Source organism: Trachypithecus francoisi, unplaced genomic scaffold, assembly GCF_009764315.1.
Source record: "Trachypithecus francoisi isolate TF-2019V2 unplaced genomic scaffold, Tfra_2.0 Lachesis_group5, whole genome shotgun sequence".
Taxonomy (NCBI): Eukaryota; Metazoa; Chordata; class Mammalia; order Primates; family Cercopithecidae; genus Trachypithecus; species Trachypithecus francoisi.
In genome coordinates this window covers 109547720-109561079 of record NW_022681470.1, presented here as the reverse complement: position 1 = coordinate 109561079, position 13360 = coordinate 109547720, and the positions used below count along the sequence as shown (strand labels likewise).

Here is a 13360-nt window from a genome sequence, read left to right as displayed (position 1 = left end):
TGTAAATGACGAGTTAATGGGTGCAGCACACCAACATGGCACATGTATACGTATGTAACAAACCTGCACATTGTGCACATGTATGCTAGAACATAAAGCATAATAAAAAACTAAATAAATAAGAAATTAGTTGGGCATGGTGGTATGCACCTGTAGTCCCAGCTATTTGGGGTAAGGTGGGAGAATCGCTTGAGCCTGGGAAGTCAAGGCTGCAGTGAGCCAAGACTGAGCTACTGCACTCCAGCCTGGGTGACAAAGTTAGACCCTGTCTCAAAAATAAATATATAAAAATAAGAAGCCCAAATTGAACTTGTAAAGATAAAAATTGCAATATTTGAGATTAATAACAACACATTAGACATTGAAAAAATTTAGTGAAGTCTAAGACAGAGCAATAGAAACTATCCAAAATGAAACATGGAAAGAAAAAAGACTGAAAAAAAATGGCCAGAGCATTAGTGAGCTACGAGGCAATCAGACTCCGAAGGGGGAAAAAGAAAGAGACAGAGGGAGTGAGAAGAGAGGTCAGAAAAAAGATATTAAGAAATAATAACTGAAATTTTCCAATTGTTATGAAAATTAGATGTCCAGAAACCTAAGAAACTTAATAAACCCCAGGCACAAGAAACATGAAAAACGAAGCACATCATAAAATTGCATCAAAAACATAATATGCTTAGGAATAAATTTAACAAAATATGTGCAAAATCCATACGTGAAAAACTAGAAAACATTGCTGAGAGAAATTAAAGAATACCTAAATAAATTGACAGATATATTTTGTCCATGGATTGGAAGACACAATATTGTTGTCCACTCTTACCAAAATGATTGATAGATTCAATAATTCCAGTGAAAAACTCTACAGACTTTATTTCACATAAATTGACAAACTGATTTTAAAATTTATATGGAAGTTCAAATGACCTAGAATACCCAACACAGTTTTGAAATAAAGAGTAACAAAGTTGTAGGACTTGTATAACCTCACTTCAAGGCTAATGATAGAGCACCCTAAATAATACAATGTAATATTAGGGTAAGGAAAGACAAATACACAAATACAACTAACTAGACCAGAAATAGACCTGATGCATGGCCAATAAGCACATGCTAAGATGTTTAATCATTAGTCATCAGGTAAACAGAAATTAAAATCACAATGAAGTACTACCACACACACCTACCAAAATGACTACAAATTAAAAATTGCAATGATACCAAGTTTGGTGAGAAAATAGAGCATCTAGAAATCTCATATATTACTGAAGACAGTATAAAACAGTTGAATCCTTATCTTGATTATTATAAATAGTGCTGTAATAAACATGGCAATGCAGATATCCCTTTGCTATACTAATTTCCTTTCTTATACCCAGCAGTGGGATCACTGAGTCATATGGTAGTTGTATTTTTAGTTTTAGTTTTTTGAAGAATTTCCATACTGTTTATCATAATGGCTGTACTAATTTACATTCTCACCAATTGTGTGCAAACGTTCCCTTTTCTCCTCTTCACCAGCATGTTAGTTTTTATCTTTTTGATAATACCATTTTAATTGGGGTGAGATAATATCTCATTGTGGTTTGGACTTGTATTTCCCTGATGGTTAGTGATGTCAAGCATTTTTTCATATACCTGTTGGCCATTTGTATTTCTTCTTTTGGGAAGTGTCTATTCAGAACATTTGCTCAGTTTTTACCTGGATTCTAATTTCGTTCTTCTGCATATGGATCTTCAGTTTTCCCAGCACCATTTTTTTTTTTATAGTTTTCTGACAGAGAGGTCTCTCTTTGTCACCCAGGCTGGAATGCAGTGGTGCAACCACAGCTCACAGCAGCCTCGACCTCCCAGGCTCAAATGATCTTCCCATCTCAGCCTTCTGGGTAGCTAGGACCGTGGGAACGCACCACCACATGTGGATAATATTTTTTATTTTGTAGAGTCTTTCTTGCCAAGGCTGGTCTCAAACTCCTGGGCTCAGGCATTCCTCCTGCCTTGGCCTCCCAAAGTGCTGGGATTACAGGTTTGAGCCACTACACCTGGTCCCCAGGATTATTTATCGAAGAGATTGTCCTTTCCCCAGTGTGTGTTCCTGGTGTCTTTGTCAAAAATGAGTTGGCTGTAAATGTATGGATTTATTTCTGGGTTCTCTACTCTGTTGCACTGGTGTATGTATCTGTTTTTATGGCAGTACCATGCTGTTTTGGTTACTATTGCTTTACGATGTAATTTGAAGTCAGGTTATGTGATGCCTCCAGCTTTGTTATTTTTGTTCAGGATTGCTTTGGCTATTCAATGTCTTTTGTGAGTCCATCCAAATTTTAGGATTGTTTTTCTATTTCTGTAAAGAATGTCATTGGCATTTTGGTAGGAACTGCATATAATCTATAGGTTGCTTTGGGTGGTATGGGCATTTTAACAATACTAATTCTTCCAATCCATGAACATGGGATATCTTTCCATTGTGTGTGTTTCCTCTTCAATGTCTTTCATCAGTGTTTTATAGTTTTAATTGTAGAGATCTTTCTTTTTTTTTTTTTTTTGAGACGGAGTCTTGCTCTGCCACCCAGGCTGGAGTGCAGTGGCCGGATCTCAGCTCACTGCAAGCCCCGCCTCCGGGTTACGCCATTCTTCTGCCTCAGCCTCCCGAGTAGCTGGGACTACAGGCCCCGCCTCGTCGTCCGGCTAGTTTTTTGTATTTTTAAGTAGAGACAGGGTTTCACCATATTAGCCAGGATGGTCTCGATCTCCTGACCTCGTGATCCGCCCGTCTCGGCCTCCCAAAGTGCTGGGATTACAGGCTTGAGCCACCGCACCTGGCCTTGTAGAGATCTTTCACTTCTTTGGTTAAATTTATTCCTAGGTATTTTATTATTAATTTTTTAGCTATTGTAAATGAGATTGCTTTCTTGAAGTATCCTTTTTTAGATTGTTTGCTGTTGGCATATAGAAATGCTGCTGATTTTTGTGTGTTGATTTTGTATCCTGCAACTTTACTGAATTCATGTATTCTAACAGTTTTTTTGTGGAGTCTTTAGGCTTTTCTAAATATAAGATCATGTCATCTGTAAACAGGGACAATTTTACTTCTTCCTTTCCAGTTTGAGCTCCCCTTATTTCTTTTTTTTTTTTTTTTTTTTTTTTTTTTTTTTTTTTTTTTGAGGCGGAGTCTCGCTCTGTCGCCGGGACTGGAGTGCAGTGGCCGGATCTCAGCTCACTGCAAGCTCCGCCTGCCGGGTTCACACCATTCTCCTCCCTCAGCCTCCCGAGTAGCTGGGACTACAGGCGCCCGCCACCTCGCCCGGCTAGATTTTGTATTTTTAGTAGAGACGGGGTTTCACCGTGTTAGCCAGGATGGTCTCGATCTCCTGACCTCGTGATCCGCCCGTCTCGGCCTCCCAAAGTGCTGGGATTACAGGCTTGAGCCACCGCGCCCGGCCTAGCTCCCCTTATTTCTTTCTCCTGCCTAATTGTTCTGGCTAAGAATTCCAGTGCTGTGTTGAATAAAAGTGGTGAAAGTGGGCATCTTTGTCTTGTTTCAGATCTCAGAGGAGCAGCTTTTAATTCAGCATGATGTTAACTTTGGGTTTGTCATATATGGCCTTTATTGTTTTGAAGTATGTTTCTTCTATACCTAGTTTGTTGTAAGTTTTTATTATAAAGAGATGGTGAATTTTATCAAATGCTGTTTCCTGCATCTATTGAGATGATCATATAGTTTTGTTCTTTATTCTTTTGTACAATGCGGTACATCACATTTATTGATTTGTGTATGTTGAACCATCCTTGCATCCCTGGAATAAATCCCACTTGATTCTGGTGTGTTGTCTTTTTAATGCATTGTTGGATTATGTTTGCTAGTATTTTGTTGAGAATTTTTGCATCCATGTTCATCAGGAATATTGGCCTGTAGTTTTATTTTTGTTGTTGTTGTATCCTTATCTGGTTTTGGTATTAGAGTAATGCTTATCTTATGGAATGAGTTAGAAGTAATTCTCTCCTATTCGTCCTTTTGGAATAGTCTGAAAATAATTGGTGTTACTTTGGAGGGAGATTTTAATACAATGGAAATGTTCTACATCTTGAGTGGGGGCAACATGAGTGTATATACTTGTCAAAACTGCACCAGAACTGCCTGTCAGCTGCTCAGGCAGTAGCATCTGATGGTGGCATCTCTCTGGGAACTGTACATTCAAAATAGGTGCATTGGTTGTATGTAAATTACATCTCAATAAAGTTGATTTTTAAAAAGGAAATAGAGGCCGGGCGCGGTGGCTCAAGCCTGTAATCCCAGCACTTTGGGAGGCCGAGACGGGTGGATCACGAGGTCAGGAGATCGAGACCATCCTGGCTAACACAGTGAAACCCTGTCTCTACTAAAAAATACAAAAAACTAGCTGGGCGAGGTGGCGGGCGCCTGTAGTCCCAGCTACTCGGGAGGCTGAGGCAGAAGAATGGCGTAAACCCAGGAGGCGGAGCTTGCAGTGAGCTGAGATCCGGCCACTGCACTCCAGCCTGGGCGACAGAGCGAAACTCCATCTCAAAAAAAAATAAATAAATAAAATAAATAAAAATTAAAAAATAAAAAAAATAAAAAGGAAATAGAAAAAATCTAATTAAATTAATCCCTCTCTCCTGATTCTCCACCAACATCTCTGGAGAGTCCTCCTTAATCTTCTTTATAAATTCTTCATTTTTCCCTTTGAAACTCAGGGGTTACTTGATGTTCCATTCTTGATGCTCTTCTCCCTCATATAACCATAATTATTTCACTCAGTATTTGTGTTATAACTACCACCTATTTGAGGATCGTTTCAAATCTATATTTCTTGCACAGACTTTTCCCTTGCACAGACTAGCCCCAGAGAGCTATATCCAAATGCTTAATGGAAAATCTGTATCTCAAGCTCAACATATCCAAAACTAAGATAATCACCATACATAGGCCAGAAGCAGTGGCTTACGCCTGTCATCCCAACACTTTGGGAGGCCAAGGCAAGAGAAAAACCTGAGCCCAGGAGTTCAAGACCAGCCTGGGAAACATAGCAAGACCCCATCTCTACAAAAAAAAAAAAAAAAAAAAGTTAATTAGCCAGGTATGGTGGCATGTGCCTGTAGTCTTAGTTACTCAGGAGGCTGAGGTGGGAGGATTACTTGAGCCCAGGAGTTCGAGGCTGCAGTGCACTATGACTGTGCCACTCTACTCCAGCCTGGGTTACAGAGCAAGAGTCTATCTATCTCTAAAAAAAAAAATTACCACACACAACTTTAAGCCTACCTTTTATACAATATTCTTTATTTTTCTTTTCTTTTTTATTTTTCTTTTGAGACAGAGTCATGCTCTGTTGCATGCACCACCATGCCTGGCTAATTTTTGCATTTTTAGTAGAGACAGGGTTTTGCCATATTGGCCAGGCTGGTCTCAAACTCCTGGCCTCAAGTGATCTACCTGCCTCATCCTCCCGAAGTGCTGGGATTACAGGCATGAGCCATCACTCCTGGCCCTATACAATATTCTTCATATGCATTGATGTGCTATGGCTGACACATAGTAAACACTTTATATATTATTTGTTGAATGAATGAAATGTGAAATAACTAACAGTCAAATATGTCTTCAATTCTCTCTGGTGAGCACCTATATTATTAAGCTCATGACCAACACGCTTTGTGGAAATTATTTCCACAAATGTTAGTTCATTCTCTTGTTTCTTTCTCTCCCCACCACTACCTCCACTCCCACCCCAGATGGAGAGAGGGTGAGAATGGAGTTGGTACACATCTCTGAATAGCACCTCCTCAGATTGACAGGCTTCAGTATTTCAAGATAAGAAAAGCTGCTCTCCTCTTCCCCTTCTTTCCCCCTTCCAACATCGTGGTCACCGCCAGAACTGCCTGTAATTGGTATTCTGGGCAGATGTAGCCAGCTGCAAGGTGTGTTATCTGATAGTGCATCTGTCTGGAAAACCAGAAAAGGGAAAACTGTGTTTAGAAGGTATATTTTTCTCCTCCCCAGGTAAGCAGGAGAAATAATAGAATTCAAATAGGAATGACTGTGCAGCAAAACTTCTGCGCACTAGGTGTTTATCCCAGTTCATAAAAACAACTGTTTTGAAGTAATGAAAAGAACTCCCTGTTGGGGAAGCAAATGGAACGACATGTTTCTGAAACAGTTTGAAAGAAAACATCACACTCAATGACCAGACAGCAAAAACATGTCAAGCAGATTGGAACAGTTTGCTTCGCTCACAAATCTTCCCCAGATGAGGCTCCAGGAAAGGCTGGACCCCTTGAAATCATACTACCAACAGGAAACCATGTGGCCTTCTATTGTCAAACCCATACAGCCTACTCAGCTTCAGTGGGATGTAAAGGCTCCCCTTTTTTTCTATACTCAGAGCCTAAAAATTCAACTTCATATCTGTTTCTTTAATGGTACCCTACCAACTCTGAACCTTGGGACGCTGTCCCCCAAGTCCTTTTCTCTGTTGTCTCTAAAGACAAACACACAAGCTTTTATGGTTGGAAGAATTAGCTGCTATTCACTAGAGGAAAATAGACACGGAAAAACAAAAGCAATAAAGACGAAAACGTTTATTTACCTAAGAGCTCTTATATACAGGGTAACCAAATGTCCCTGTTAGCCCAAGACGGTCCCGATTAACATCTATTTTCCTGGCATAATTACTAATTGCATCTGTTTCACTCTCAAAAGTATCAAGTTTGGTCATAAAGTAGAATAAGTTATCCAATTTATATGGCACTTACTTTATGCCGGGCATATAAACGTTAACCTATTTGATCCTCAAAGCAATCTCATGAGATAAGAAACGTTTTCAAAGTAATCAAACCAAAGCATGGAAAGGTTGAGTAGCTTGCCCAAGAGTACACATATAGTCAGCATCTGAGCCAGGATTTGCCAACAGAGGCAACTGGCTTCAACGTCCTTGTCCTTAACCATTGTGGTAAGCTATGACAAAGCTTTAGGAAATCATGCGTTCTTTCATTTAATAAGTATAATTAATGCTTACTATGTGCCAGGCACCATGCTACAAACTAGGACTACAGTCATGAAACAGGCCAAGGATGTGCCCTGAGGAAACTTTCAGTCTGAGGGAAACACAGATACAACTAAAAGGACAAGGAGTACAGGCCCAGGCTCCATGGAGGACAATCGGGATAGAGGCGGGGGTGGCATCTAATCAGGCATTAAGAGATCGTGGAAAGCTTCCTGGAGGAAGTGACATCTGAGGAGAGTGCTGAAGAAAGAGCATTTTATCTAGACTGGAAGGACCAGGAAAATGTGGTTCAGGCAAAACAGTAAATCAGATGGTCCTAAAGCCAGAGAAATCACAATGAATTCACATAGTTCAGGAGGGTTAGTGTTGCCTGGGGTCAGGGAAGGAGCAAAAGTTGGAGCTAGAAATATATACAAAGGCCAGATCAAGAGGAGATGTGACTGACATGCTCACATTTGTACTTTGTCCTGAAATTAATGGGAAGCACATGGCTTACTAGGAACTTAAGCAGATAAGTGACCTGATCAAATTTTCACTTTACAAAAATCATTAGTGCTGCCATGCAGAAATGGTTTGAAGAGGCAAGAGCCAGAGCAAACACAGGAAACTCAGACAGAAGGCTGTTGCCAGGATCCATCAGAGGGAGGAAGCAGGCTTGAACTAAGGTGGTGACTAGAGATGCAGAAAGACTTGGTGGATCAAGGAGGTAGAACTGGCAGGATTTGGTGATGGGGAAGATGTGGTGAGTGAGGGGAAAGAAGGGTTACAGATGCCAGAGAGATGTCCTATCCGAGTCTGGAGCTCAGGAGAGAGACCTGGGCAAGAGACACACATTTGGGAATCACCCACATACAGATGGTAACTACACCAGCTGGTTAGGTGGCTTACACAGGAGAGTGTGTAGAGTGTGAAGTGAAAGAATTTGCAAGACCAGGCACGGTGGCTCATGCCTGTAATCCCAGCACGTTGGGTGGCCAAGGTGGGAAGATCTGAGTTCGAGACCAGCTTGGGCAATGTAGGGAGATCCCATCTGTAGAAAAAAATATTTTTAATTAGATGGCCTGGGCCGAATGCAGTGGCTCATGCCTGTAATGACAGAACTTTGGGAAACCAAGGCAGGCAGATCACCTGAGGTCGGGAGTTCAAGACCAGCCTGACCAACATAGAGAAACCCCATCTCTACTAAAAATACAAAATTAGCTGGGTGTGGTGGCGCATGCCTGTAATCCCAGCTACTCAGGAGGCTGAGGCAGGAGAATTGCTTGAACCCAGGAGGCAGATGTTGTGGTGAGCCGAGATCACGCCATTGCACTCTAGCCTGGGCAGCAAGAGCAAAATTCTGTCTCAAAAAAAAAAAAAAAAAAGAGCTCAGCCCTTGGTCCCGCAGCTGTGAGGAGGACGCTCTGCAGACTCGCTGCCCGCCGGCTCCCAACCCCGGGTCCCTGCGACCGCCGCGGCGAAGATGGCCTCAGGAGTGCAAGTAGCTGATGAAGTATGTCGCATTTTTTATGACATGAAAGTTCGTAAATGTTCCACACCAGAAGAAATCAAGAAAAGAAAGAAGGCTGTCATTTTTTGTCTCAGTGCAGACAAAAAGTGCATCATTGTAGAAGAAGGCAAAGAGATCTTGGTTGGAGATGTTGGTGTAACCATAACTGATCCTTTCAAGCATTTTGTGGGAATGCTTCCTGAAAAAGATTGTCGCTATGCTTTGTATGATGCAAGCTTTGAAACAAAAGAATCCAGAAAAGAAGAGTTGATGTTTTTTTTGTGGGCACCAGAACTGGCACCTCTGAAAAGTAAAATGATCTATGCAAGCTCCAAGGATGCAATTAAAAAGAATTTCAAGGCATAAAACATGAATGTCAAGCAAATGGACCAGAAGATCTCAATCGGGCTTGTATTGCTGAAAAATTAGGTGGATCCTTAATTGTAGCCTTTGAAGGATGCCCTGTGTAGGTCTTTCAGTGCCACAAATTGAAAGCTTCCATGTTTAATGTTATTCTCTTGCTATATAAATAAAGCAAATATATTTAGGCCAGGTCTCACTGAGGGGGAGCTGTCTCATCATCTTTTAAACGAAATATTCTATAAACATATGCAAACAGCCCCTAAATAAATCTAAAGTCTAAAGTTTAAAAAAAAAAAAAAATTACCTGGGCAAGGTTGCATGCATCTGTGGTCCCAACTACTAGGAGGCTGAAGTGGGAAGATCACTTGAGCCCAGAAGGTTAAGGCTGCAGTGAGCTATGATTCCACCATTACACTCCAGCCTGAGTGACAGAGCGAGACCGTGCCTCAAAGCAAAAAAATAGAAAAAAGAAAAGAAAAGAAAAGAAAAAAAGAACTGGCCACATCATCCAGTGTTAGTGTCTCTCCTAACAAGAAAATACAAAGAAAAAACTGGCCATGCGCCAGTTGGGGTGGCTCATGCCTGTAATCCCAGCACTTTGGGAGGCCGAGGAGGGTCCATCACCTGAGGCTGGGAGTTCAAGACCAGCCTGACCAACATGGGAAACCCCATCTCTACTAACAAAAAAAAAAAAAAAAAAAATATATATATATATATAAAATTAGCCAGGGGTAGTGGTGCATGCCTGTAATCCCAGCCTCTCAGGAGGCTGAGGCAGGAGAATTGCTTGAACCCAGGAGGAAGAGGTTGCAGTGAGCTGAGATCGTGTCATTGCACTCCAGCGTGGGCAGCAGCAAGACTCCGTTTCAAAACAAAAAAAGAGAGAAAAGAAAAAAGAAGAAAACTGGCCACAAAGAGTTGGAAGGAGGAGAGATGGGGGAGACCGAGCAAGAAAGCTTGGTGTCGTCATGGCCGCCAAGAGAAAAGGAAAAGGAAACCAGTGTCTAAGGCTTCAGGGGGCACAAGTTTGGGCCCAGGCATATCCACACAGTTTATCAACAAGATGGTGTTTGCAAATCTTAATGGTGCAGTTTCACTTGCAGGCAGGAGTGAGCTGCAAAGGGAAGAAGAGAAACTGCAAGGTGGGAACCGGCGAGCAGGCAGTGTCTCAGGGAGAACTGTGGGGGAGGTCGAAGTAGAAGTCATGTCCCAGAACAGAGGCATCCAGCACCCTGCTTTTGTGTATGTGTGGCAAGAACGTTTAAAATGAGATCTACCTTCTAAATAAATGTTTAAGTATACAATACATTACTGTTGACTATAGGTATGATATCATACAGCAGATCTCTAGAGCGTATTCATCTTGCTGGACCAAAACTGTATGCATGCACGTTGATTAGTAACTCCCCATCTCCGCCTCCCCTCTCAGCCCCTGGCATTCCACTCTTTGCTTCTATGAGTTTGACTATTTTATTTTATTTCATTCCAACAGGTTGGGAGAGTTTGACTATTTTAGGTACCTCATACAGGTGGAATCATGCAGTATTTATCTTTCCATAATTGGCTTATTTCACTTAGCAGCCTGTCTAAAGTTTGGTCAAGGAGAGAGTCCTTGTCACCAGTTGGCTGGGGCACAGAGAGAGTGGAGGCAGATCTGCTCTGGCTTATTCTGGAGAGACAAGCAGCAGTCAAGGCTTTGCAAATCTAGTTATCCTAAGAGCACTGAGAAGTTGTAACTGGGAGGGAAATTATATGACATCATCAGATTGTGTTTTCTCAAAATCTACTCAGATTGCTGTGTGGAGAATGGGCTGGAGGGGGCGAGAAGGAAATGCTGGAAGACGAGTTAGATTGCCAGTACTATGGTCATGGATAGAGACAAGAAAATGGGCAGAACAAGGTGATGGTGGTGGTAGAAACAGACATAGAGGGATTTGACAAATGTAAAAGGTGAAACTGACAGGACTCGGTGATAAAGTGGTGGTAGGGAGAAAAAGTTATCAGTAAATGGCTTGGTATCTCATTTAATCCTTACTACAACCCTGTGAAACATATTATTATTTCCTCCATGTTATGGATAAAGGATTTGAAACTCAAAGTACTTGAGCGACATGACCGGATCACACAGCTGGTAGGTCTGGCTGTAAAGTGATGCCCCCCTCCACTATGTTATACAGCAGTCAAGCAGTTCTTCCTTGAAGAATACTCTCTTTCCTCTTGCACCACTGAAGGCTATACCTAGTCAATACTGCTACTAATAGCATGGTACTTCACCTACAATATTCTCATTATCTGTTTGCCTATAAAACAGAAAAATAAATAAGAATATTATCACAGAAGCTGGCCACAGCTTAAGCCAGCTGACCTCTAAGGACAGTACAAATCAATTCCTTTGCTGAAGAAAGTGACTTCTTGGGCTTATCTGGCTATAAAAAGTGAGGGCCCCTGAAGACAGTTGCGATAAGAAAGGTTAGGGCAAAGAAGTTAACTTGCTCTGCATGACAAAGTTGCAGGAATTTTGAAGAAGGAACCATAGCCATTAATGTAGTTTGGATGTTTGTCCCCTCCAAATCTCAGGTTGGAATGTGATCTCCAATGTTGGAGATGGGGCCTAATGGGAGGTATTTGAGTCATAAGGATGGATGCCTCATGAATGACTTGGTGCCCTCCCCACAGTCATGACTGAAGTTTTATTCTATTAGTTACCATGAGATCTGATTGTTAAAAAGAGCCTGGACCTCCTGCACTTCTCTCTTGCTCCCTCTCTTGCGATGTGACATGTCTGCTCCCCCTTTGCCTTCCACCATTAGTAAAAGCTTCCTGAAGCCTCACCAGAAGCTGAGCAGATGCTGCTGCCATGCTTGTACAGCTTTCAGCACCGTGAGTCAAATAAACCTCTTTACGGTGCAAATTACCCAGTCACAGGTATTCCTTTATGGCAATGCAAAATGGACAACTACGACCATCATACTCGTCACTGTAACCCTAGTGCCTAGCACACAGGTACTCAACATATTTTGGTTGAATGAATTTGCTTTAAGAAGGGGATTATCTCTGAAAGAGAAGATGGGAGGCAGGGTCTGGAGAGAAGCAAGGACAGAAATTAATGAAGAAACAGGAGTGACCGGGCACGGTGGGTCATGCCTGTAATCCCAGCACTTTGGGAGGCCAAGGAGGGCAGATCATGAGGTCAAGAGATCGAGACCAGACTGGCCAACATGGTGAAGCTCCGTCTCTACTAAAAATACAAAAATTGGCTGGGCGTGGTGGTCCGCGCCTGTAGTCCCAGCTACCTGAGAGGCTGAGGCGGGAGAATTGCTTGAACCCAGGAGACGGAGGTTGCAGTGAGCCGAGATTGTGCCACTGCACTCCGGCCTGGGTGAGAGAGTGAGACTCCATCTCAAAAAAAAAGAAGAAGAAGAAAAGAAAAGAAAAAGAAAAAGAAAGAAACAGGACTGATGAAGTCAAATGGAATTCCTTGAAATGGGATGGTCCATGGCTCTCTAGAAACAGTATTAACTGATACTAAATTTAAAATTTTCTGTTTTAAAAGTTGTTATAAAACTGGACTGAAATAGAACTTTGCATTACATAAATCATGTAAATTTCTGGTCAAATGTTTATACAGTTGTCTGATACACATTAAAGGCAAATTCTTTCTTATGGGTGATATTGATGGCAGTGGTGGGCCATCCGGAGCAGCCACTGCCACTGCGCCAGCTGCAGCGGGGAGGTGAAAGTGGTGATGGCAGAAGTAACTGTGGGAGCAGCAATGGTGGTACGTCCCCTGTGCCCCATGTCTGGAGACAGCTGACTGCACCACCCCCACCCTTGCATGGCCAGGTGGGACCCACTCCCAGGCCCGGAGCTTCTACTACTCTGGACCATGGCACCGCATCACGGCTCTTGCATGGTGCCCCTGCAGGGAGGGTACGGGGAGGAGGGATAGCTGGGCCTGGGACACTGCTGTGCTCCAAGGGAGCCAGCAGGAGCCAAGGACAAGTGGGAACCCCCCAGAGCCTCACTGCCACAGTGAGGCCAGCCGAGCCACCCACTAGCAGGGGAGGAGGGTGGTTGGGCATGCAGGGGTGGGCAGAGAGGGGCCCAGTGAGGACCTGGAGCTCCCCACTCCAGACTGCAAGGAGATGCCACCGGAGCTGCGTGCATGATCCAGGGACTGGGTGACAGCCCCGCCCTCCCAGGCACAGGACCTGGGCATCTCTATACTCTGCATCCTCAGGGACCCAGGAAAGTCCCTGCTGCCTCCCTATGGAGGTGTCTCAAGGTGTGTCTGCTCCCACTGCCTGGCCTCTCCCCACTCCTGGTGCCCGCTCTGATCTCAGAGCAGGATTGGGGCAGATTGCAGGGGCAATGGGGTGGGGAGAGCTGAGGTGGGGCAGAGGGCAGGTTGGAGCTAGCCTGCAGGTACCCTTTGGTGGGAGCAGCCTGGGCACCATGGATGGCAATAGGAAGCAGACAGGCTCCT

General features: G+C 43.1%; 1 pseudogene across 1 annotated transcript; it reads left to right on the top strand.

Moving 5' to 3' along the window:
• The first annotated feature begins 8391 nt into the window (after positions 1-8391).
• LOC117074648 lies at positions 8392-9063 on the top strand (annotated as a pseudogene). Its single transcript, XR_004433652.1, has one exon. The product of XR_004433652.1 is annotated as a destrin-like (transcript).
• The last annotated feature ends 4297 nt before the right edge of the window (positions 9064-13360 follow it).